Source organism: Ochotona curzoniae, unplaced genomic scaffold, assembly GCF_017591425.1.
Source record: "Ochotona curzoniae isolate NIBS_2020 unplaced genomic scaffold, NIBS_Ocur_1.0 contig_1014, whole genome shotgun sequence".
Taxonomy (NCBI): Eukaryota; Metazoa; Chordata; class Mammalia; order Lagomorpha; family Ochotonidae; genus Ochotona; species Ochotona curzoniae.
In genome coordinates this window covers 46,761,559-46,771,370 of record NW_024464920.1, presented here as the reverse complement: position 1 = coordinate 46,771,370, position 9,812 = coordinate 46,761,559, and the positions used below count along the sequence as shown (strand labels likewise).

The window sequence follows — 9,812 nt, the reverse complement described above, 5'->3', positions numbered from 1 at the left end:
TCCCGCCGCCGCCGCCGCCCCCGCCCGCCCGGCCAGCCCTGCCCCGACCTGCCCCGGCAGCCTCCGCCCCGCGTGGCCCGGCCCCGGCCGGCAGCCTGCCCTTACTCACGGCAGCCGGTTCGCCTCATTGTGGGCCGGCCGCGGGCGGGCCTCCCACCGACCAGGTCCCCGCCCGAGGCCCGCCCGCCGCCGCGGGGGAGCGAGGAGGGGGCGGTGGCCTGGCGCCCAACCCACCGGCCGCTCCTCCCCTAGACGTGGACCCTCCTCCGCCTCTGCAGACACCCCAGGGTTCCTCCCGAGCTGGAGGACCCGGGTTACCCCTAACCACGGTGCAGGCCAGCTTTTCCCACCATAATCTCCCCCCACCCCCATGGCCACCAACATGCTGCCATCGGGACTTCCCCTCCGGAGGGGGGGACACCTCTCGCTGGTTCCCCACTCCTGAGAACCAGCAAATTCCCCCACGCTGACTTCTCCAAACACACTCAGCAACCATGGCCTGAAACTTTGGGGACACAGTTCCCCTGCAAACACCCCTGATGGCCACCAACTTCCTTCTTCTGTCCCACTTGACACCCCCCCCCCCATTCCCTTCCCATTCGGGTCTGGGGAGAAAACTCATGTCTCCCTTCCCACTCCACCTCCAGCTGTCTCACCCCCCTATAAGCTCAGAGATCTGCCCCTCCTACTGAGCCTGAGTCCCCTTCAGGTCTGATGGTAGTGACGGGAGTGGGGGGGCACCGAAGTGGCAGTTAGGAGACACACATAGGCCCTAGGAGGCTACCCAACCTAGTTCTACACTTGCTGGCCCAGCAGCTGTCCGCCCCTGCCTAGAGGCCTCTCCTGACTTTTCAGCAGATAAATGAGCCGCTCTCAACTGGCAGGTTATGAAGTCACCCTGACCAAGCACTGACTGACTGGAATGGGGCGGTGGTTTCCTCCTCCGTGGGAAGGAACAGGGTCTTAGTCATCTGGGAATGGGACTGGAGTCACATAAGCCCAGCCTTCCGAGATCTCACTGTCCACATCTTGAAAATGGGGAGAATTACTACTTTTAACTATAAAGTGCCTGGCCCTAGGGCCAGCATTGTGGTGCACCGAGACTCTGGCATCCCATAGGGGTGCTAGACATAGTCCTGCTCCCTGCTCATGCACCTGGGAAAACAAAAGAAGATGTTCAAGTCCTTGGGCCCCCATCACGCATAGCGGGAGACCCAGATGTAGTTCTTGGCTCCTGGCTTTGGACCAGCCCAGCTCCAGCCACTATGGCCACTGGGGAGTGAACCAGCTGGAAGGTCTGTGTCTCCGTCTCTGTAACTTGTCCTTTCAGATAAATAAAAATCAATTATTTTTTAAAAGTAGACAGTGCCTGACCCTAAGGGCATGCTTCATAACCACACCTGGCACCTGGGAAGCTAGTGATCCAACCCCACCCCTGGGTCACCTGGGCTGTGTTGGGTAAGTGATCAAGGAGAGAAGCCAGTTTGGGAATGACCACCTCCTCAACGCCCATGGAGTCCTCCATCTGATGACAGCCAGGGCCTGGGGAGTAAGGCAGGCCATTCAAGGTGGGCCACATTCTCCAGGGGTATCCAGAGCTGGAAAGCCACCAATGCAGGTTGGGAAGGTCCTAATGTCTGCCTGTGTGCTAAGCATGCCGGCGCCCCACACTGCCCCCTCCTGACACCCTATCCCTTATGGGAAGTGACTTGGGAAGGCAGGGTTCCAGGTTCTTCCCTCATCAAACAAGACTCCAGCTCGGGACCCTGACCTTGGCCTTCACAGAGCAGCGTCCTTTTCAACCTGCTAAGGCAGCAACAGCAGCTGGCATTATGGTATCCTGGGTGACACCCTGGAATGGGCAGCTTGAATTCAGTCACTCGGCTTCTGATCCAGTTTCCCAAAGCTGGGCCTGTGAGATGGCTGAGGAAGACACAGTTATGAAAACCCTCAACATTCACGTGGGAGACCCGGATGGAGTTCCTGGCTCCTGGCTTCAGAACTTGGGCCAATGGACCAGCAGATGAGAGATCTCTGCTTCCTACCTCACCCTTCTCTCAATCGACCTTCCAAAGAAAACAACATTTGAAAACAAAAATCTTGGGCACTATTATGTAATGGTATTGGCATCACATACGTGTGCCTGTTCATGCTCCAGCCACTCCAGTTCTGATCTAGCTGCCCTGTAATGTGCCCGAGAGGGCAGCTAGATCACCCGAGTGCTTGGGGTCCTGCACTCACATGGGGAGACCCGGAAGAAGGACCTGGCCCTAGCCTTTGTGGCCATTTGGGTGGAATCGACCAATGGAACACTTTCTATTTCCTCTCTCTGTTTCAAATAAATAAGTAGGTCTTAAATAAATACGGCCTGGCGCAGTGACCTAGCAGCTAAAGTCCTCACCTTAAACACGCCAGGATCCCATATGGGCACCAGTTCTAATCCTGGCAGCTCCACTTCCCATCCAGCTCCCTGCTTGTGGCCTGGGAAAGCAGTTGAAGATGGCCCAAGGTCTTGGGACCCTGCACCTGCGTGGGAGACCTGAAGAGGATCTAGGCTCCTGGCTTCAGATCGGCACATTGCGGTCACTTGGGAAGTGAACCATTGGACGGAAGATCTTCCTCTCTGTCTCTCCTCTTCTCTGTATATCTGATGTAGAAATAAAAATAAATAAATCTTAAAAATTAATTAAATAAATAAATGTAAGCATCTGTGGGCGTGCCAAGGATGGCCAATAGGCCTTAGAAAGAAATTTCTCACCTCTGATGTAAAAGCAGCTAACATCTTAGAACAATCGAGACCACGCAAGTAACACCCAGAACGTTCTTCCCCACAGCTGGGCCTCAAATGGGACATGAAATGAACTTCTCAGTCCCAGGCAGGTAGCACTGATATAGTGTGACAGCAAGAAGCAGTACTAGCTTTTTCCACCCTCTCCAGAACCCTCCCAGCTCCGCTATGGACAAGGGAGGGAAAACTAAAACACACACTCAGCCACCTTCCCTCCCCACCTGACCCTCTCCATCCTAATCAGAGGTCTACATGGGTTTATAAACTCCTTACCTTTATATTACATACTAAAAAAATAAAGTTGGGCCCAGCACAATGTGTCAATTGGGTCATCCTATTTGCTGCAAGTGCTGAGATCCCAGACGGGCGCAGGTTTGTGTCCCAGCTACTGTTTCCGAATCAGCTCCCGGCTGATGCATGGGGAAGCAGCAGAGGATGGTTCAACTCCTTGGGAACCTGCACCTGCATGGGAGACCTGGAAGAAGCTCCTGGATCCTGGCTTTGGATCATCTTAGCTCTGACCCTTGCGGACATTTGGGAAGTGAACAGGTGAATGAAAGATCTTTTTCTCTGTATTTTCTTCTCTCCATATCTGTTGTCTTTGCAATAAAAATTAATATTTTAAAAGATAATAAAGTCAATCAGGAACCATGAAAAATACATACAGTAAAAAAACAAAACCAAACAAAGCCTCAGAAGCGACTCCAATCCTTTGCTCAGATAGGCTTCAGGCCCCTTGGTCCCCAGGCAGCTGCCGGCCCAACTTCTACTCGTTCCATTGCCATAATAATAGTTTACCCAGCCTGGCTCCTGGCTCCCATGAATGTCCTGTGGGCTTCCTGTGGCCACAATCTGAGTCAGCTCCCCTCCCGTTGCAGTAAGGACCTGTCAGGACAGACCTGTGTGACCATAGACCAGTGAGCTCAGCCCAGTGAACCCCAATTTCCCACCCTGTAAAAGGGTGATTATCTTGGCCTCGCCTCCGTCTCCAGGCAGTGGGTGATGAGGAGAGACCACGGATCCCTGGGGTCAGCTGTAAGGTGAGGCCAACAGCCGAAGGTGGGGCAGGTCAGCCCTGGCCTCTCAGGATTGGAACTGAACAACCCGAGTCCCTGGTTACCCCTTTGCTCGTCATGGATTTAAAAAGTGGGACTGACATTGTGGCTCAGGGAGTTAAGCTGCTGCTTATGATGCTGCTGTGTGCCATCCAAGGGCGAGCTGATCCACTTTCCATTTAGCTCCCTAATAATGCACCTACTAATGCAGGCTGCAGATCGTGAGCCATGGACTTGGATCCCTACCATCCCCGTGGGGGAACTGGATGCAGTTCCTGGCTCCTGGCCTTTTCTTGGCCCTAGCTGTTGTAGTCACTGGGAGTGTGAATAAGCAAAATGAAGATCGTTCTCTCTCTGTCAAAGAGCCATTCAAATAAATAAAGCTTGCTTCTTTTAAAGAAGGATTTATTCATCTTAATTGAAAGAGTGACAGAGAGAAGGAGAGACAGGGAGAGAGATCTTCCATCCACTGGTTCACTCCCCAAATAGCCTTAAATAGCCAGAGCTGGGCTAGTCCAAAGCCAGAGGCCAAGAGTTTCCTCCAGGTCTTCCACATTGGTACCCAGGCCCAAAGCACTGAGCCATCCTTGGTTGCATCCCCAGGTCATTAGCAGAGAGCTGGATACAAAGGAGAGTGGCCAGGGGACATGAATCGACACCCATATGGGATGCCGGGGTGCCGATGCCACAGGTTATAGGATTAGCCTGAAACAGGACTGCGCTGACCCCTGAAATAAAGTCTCTTAACGAGAACTAGAGCCAGTTAGTCCTGGATGCTGTGCTTTCAATCCAGCTCCCTGCTAATCTGCCTGGAAAGACAGCCGATGATGGCCCTGGTTTTTGGCCTGTGTCACCTACATGGAAGACCCAGATGGTGTTCCTCGTGCCCAGCTCCAGCGTGGCCCAACTCTGGCTGTTACAGCTATCTGGGGAGTGAACCAGGTGGAAGGTCTGTCCCCACATATGATTTCTTTGCCTTTCAAATACATAGATGTATTTTTAACTATATATGTATATTTTTGAAGTTGGAAAGGCAGATCAGATTTATCGAGAGGAGATACACAGAGAAAGATCTTCTGTGCACTGGCTCACTCTCCAAGTGGCTGCAAAGGCTGGAGCTGAACCAATCTGAAGCCAGGAGCCGCCTCCACATCTCCCACACAGGTACAGGGTCCAAAAACTCTGAGCCATCCTTTTTTGCTCTCCCAGGCCACAAAACAGGGAGCTAGATGGGAAGTGGAGCCGCCGGGACACAAAGTTGCACCCATATGGGATGTTGATGATTGCAGGTGGAGGATAGCCGATGCACTGGTGCTGGCCTCCTATATAGATCATTTAAAAATGCTCTGTCTCGGGCCCGGCGTGGTGGCGCAAGTGGTTAAAGGTCCTCGCCTTGCACGCCCGGGATCCCATATGGGCGCCGGTTCTAATCCCAGCAGCCCCGCTTCCCTTCCAGCTCCCTGCCTGTGGCCTGGGAAAGCAGTCAAGGACGGCCCAAAGCTTTGGGACCCTGCACCCACGTGGGAGACCCGGAAGAGGCTCCTGGCTTCAGATCGGCATAGTATCGGCCCATTGCGCTCACTTGGGGAGTGAATCATCGGACGGAAGATCTTCCTCTCTGTCTCTCCTCTCTGTATATCCGCCTTTCCAATGAAAAAATAATAAAAATAAATCTTTAAAAAAAAAAATAAATAAAAATGCTCTGTCTCTTCTCTCTGTAACTCTCCCTTGCCGATAAAAATAAAATAGATCTTTAAAATAAATATAAAAATAATTATTTTTCTATATGTCAACATTTTTATTAGAAAAAAAAGCTGAAAGTGTCCACAGGCAGTTCGCTTTGGAACTGTTCATCTCATAGGAAAAAATAATTTTTAAAAAATGTATTCTTGGGCCCGGCGCAATGGCGCAGTGGTTAAGGTCCTCGCCTTGCACGCGCCGGGATCCCATGTGGGTGCCGGTTCTAGTCCCGGCAGCCCCGCTTCCTGTCAAGCTCCCTGCCTGTCACCTTGGAAAGCAGTCGAGGACGGCCCAATGCTTTGGGACCCTGCACCCGCGTGGGAGACCCGGATGAGGCTCCTGGCTTCGGATCGGCATAGCATCAACCGTTGCGCTCACTTGTGGAGTGAATCATATTATTTTTTATTGGAAAGGCGGATATACAGAGAGGAGAGACAGAGAGGAAGATCTTCCATCAGATGATTCACTCCCCAGTGACCACAATGGCTGGAGCTGCTGATCCGAAGCCAGGAGCCAGGAGCTCTTCCAGCTCTCCAATGCAGGTGCAGGAACCCAAGGGTTTGGGCCGTCCTTGACTGCTTTCCCAAGTCACAAGCAGGGAGCTGGATGGAAAGTGGAGCTGCTCGGATTAGAACCGGCACCCATATGGGATCCTGGCGTGTTCAAGGCAAGGACTTTAGCTGCTAGGCCACCACATCGGGCCCAAAAATGTATTCTAAAATTTAAAAAAAAAAGTATTTTGGGCCCGGCGCGGTGGCGCAAGTGGTTAAAGGTCCTCGCCTAGCACGCCCAGGATCCCATATGGGCGCCGGTTCTAATCCCGGCAGCCCCGCTTCCCTTCCAGCTCCCTGCCTGTGGCCTGGGAAAGCAGTCGAGGACGGCCCAAAGCCTTGGGAACCTGCACCCGCGTGGGAGACCCGGAAGAGGCTCCTGGCTTCGGATTGGCATAGTATCGGCCCGTTGCGCTCACTTGGGGAGTGAATCATCGGACGGAAGATCTTCCTCTCTGTCTCTCCTCTCTGTATATCCGCCTTTCCAATGAAAAAATAATAAAAATAAATCTTTAAAAAAAAAAAGTATTTTATTTTTCTTCCTGTTGCTGATTTTGTTCTGTGGCTCCTCATCCAAGGTGATGTATAGCAACTGTGCAATAGAGGCCATCATATCTAGATGTGCAGACACAATGCACTGTGTTTCTATACCTCCAAATCAAAGATGGCTCCCAATGAAACTGTCAAATCCATCCTGACAATAGGATTCCAGCATCATCCATACCTACAATATCCGGACACACCCAAACTGCAAAATGATGGACCTGTGAGTGTTTATGAAGCACTGTACTACTGCAACAATTCAGGAGAAATCAGTGGGGTTGGGAGAGGTTCTAGAAGAAGGGAAGAGAAATCCCAGAGCCTATGGAACTATATCACAACACAACAAAACAAATACATTAAAAATGATTTTTTAGTATCTGTCATCAAAAAATGCGGTCTCATTTATGTCCAATGGAATTCTTCTCCCAAACGAAAGTCGTCAAAGCCCAAGATTCCCATGAACAATAAAAAATAGGACATCTTCTGAAACAATGCAATAGCTTGGTAAGTACACTTAGTATAAGATAAAAGCATGTTTACCTAAAAAGTATTTGGGCCCGGCGTGGTAGCTTAGTGGTTAAATTCCTTGTCTTGCACACAGATCCCATGTGGGCACCAGTTTGTGTCCCAGCAGCCCCACTTCCCATCCAGCTCCCTGCTTGTGGCCTGGGAAAGCAGTTGAGGACGGCCCAAAGCCTTGGGACCCTGCACCCATGTGAAAGACCCGGAAGAAGCTCCTGGCTCCTGGCTCCTGGCTCCGGATCGGCGTAGCACTGACCATTGCAGTTACTTGGGAAGTGAACCTGTGGATGGAAGATCTTGCTCTGCCTCTCCTCTCTGTGTATCTGACTTTGCAATAAAAATAAACAAATCTTTTTTTAAAAAAAGTATCAAACTTGATCATAAGCTCTTACAAAACAATCTCAAGCAAGACTTTTAGCTCATTTACTTTTAGCTATTTCCTAAATACTACAGGTGACATTGGACAGTTTGTGAAGAAAGGCAAATTTCGTTTCCACAAAGCCGATGCGTCAGTCTTTCCCTTCGGCTCCTTCCAGTCCTCCTTCAAGCTGTTGAGACCTGCAGTTCTTCCAGGCTTTGTGTTAAGTGGGTGGTTTCCACACTGAGCAGACTCACCAGGTAGGTGGTGCCCACACAGGGCTTCCCTGTCACTGGATCTGTCACTCTTCCAACTTTGAAAGTGATCTTGGGCAGTTCGTGTTTCACATGCTTCGTCCATGGGAAGGTAAAGCTTCAAGAAGCACAGTACCCCTGACTGTGCACTGCTGAAGGGCATCATGGGCAAAGTAGGCCTTTCTCTTATTGAAGCACTAAATAAATAGGGACCGGCACAAGCCCGGGGACCCTACATTGAGCTGTTTTTTGCACTGCGGTTCTAATCACCTTCCCCCAAATCCATTTGGCATGGATCGACGAACAGATAACTGACATTATGTGGTTTGGGTCACCTCTCAGTCCCACAGCCCAAGCTCACAGGCCAAAAACAATTTTTTAAAACTGCTGTTTTTACTTTCTCACCAATACAACCTTGTTTATAGCTTAATCAATATCATTCTCCCTTTACAATGGAATCAAGCCCCAAGCAAGAAGAGAAAGTTGGCCCACCCATCCCAGCTGGGAAGGGGAGAAGTGTGTGAAGTGGGGGTTTGAGCACTGGTGACTTATAACAATGAAACCAGGACAACATGATGTAGACAGCACTGCGCCTGCGCACACGGCCCATGGATCCTAGGGGCAACCCTTTCCCAAGTGTGTCTGGTGTCAGATTCCAGGAGTCCTCTGGGTCCCCACTCTGTGTCCCGTAGGTCTGACTGCTATGCTTTCCCACACAGACTGTGCTGCAGGCCTCAGGCCCTGCCACGCCCTTGGCTCTGGGGTGCTCCCACGGGATGGCAGCGTGGCAGTGCCATGGACAATGAGAGCATTGTAGGACCTCAGAGCGCAAAGAAGGCATTTGGCGCAAAGAAGGCTTGATGGCAGGGGTAGCCACTGTCTCCTGCCCTGCTATATCCTTACTGCCAGAGGCATGACCTGAGCATGCGCCAACAGCATCTGGTGTCCTGGCCCTTGCCATCTGCCAGAATAAGGCCTGGGTCCCCTGGAACTCCAACTGTGCTTGGCCACAGGAGGTGATTTCTTCCAAGTTTGTCTCCCCAGGCCATTCAGTCCCTACACCCACACATATAGAACGTCAATTGATTCATGCCCCCCAGATAAACATCTTTCAATTCTGTTACTGAAACCTTTTTGAAATAGCATTATCTATTTATTTTGGAAACTCTTCCCTGGATTTGCAGGTGGACTCCCTCCCTCCTCACCCACCAGCAATGCACTGCGGGACTGTGGGGTTCCTGTGTCCGTGTCCTGTGTGTCTCCAGGACCATGCTAGAGCCTGCCAAGACCAACCAAGGTCATAGGGGACTGTCCCAGGAGAGGGGCCCCCTCTGAATAGCCGGGGGATTCTCTGCCCTGGAAAGCACCCTTTGTGGCCAAGACAGGAGTCCAGAGAGGGAATGTGTTTGCTCACGGTCCTCCTGGAACAGGGAGCTGGGCAGACCCCGCCCACCTGACCCACACTGCATGTATACAGGCTGCTTGTTGAGGTATCCCACACACCACCTAGCAGCTCTTCCCAATGATACTCAGGGTTCACCTCTACCATGAAGCCTGCCCTGATTACCCAGGGCCTTCCATGGGCCCTGGACGGGTATACTCACAAGAGAACCAAGAAGAAATTTCTGCCTGCTACTCCGGAGGGCTTGGCAGTGGGTGTGGAGGACAGGCATGTAAAAACAATCACACCAGACACAGAGGAGGACAGCAGGACATCCTTGAGGGCAGCCTGGAGGAGGGAACGCCTGGGCAGCTGCTCACAATGTACAGCATGCGCTTGGCCAAGGGGCCCCTCCCCACTAGACAGATCCTAACACACAGGCAGAGTTACAGAAAGAAAGGGGAAACCAAGAAATTTTTCATCTGCTGGTTCACTCCCTACACAGGCCAGCCTGAAACCAGGAGCCTGGAATTCCATCTGAGGCCCCCATGTGAGTGACAGGGACCCAGGAACTTGGGCCACCCTCTGCTGCTTCTCCAAGGATAATAGCCAAGGAGCTG

At 51.7% G+C, this 9,812-nt stretch overlaps 1 pseudogene; it reads right to left on the bottom strand.

The window, feature by feature from the left end:
• Positions 1-7,683: 7,683 nt before the first annotated feature.
• Positions 7,684-8,129, bottom strand: LOC121163575 (annotated as a pseudogene).
• Between the last annotated feature and the right edge of the window lie 1,683 nt (positions 8,130-9,812).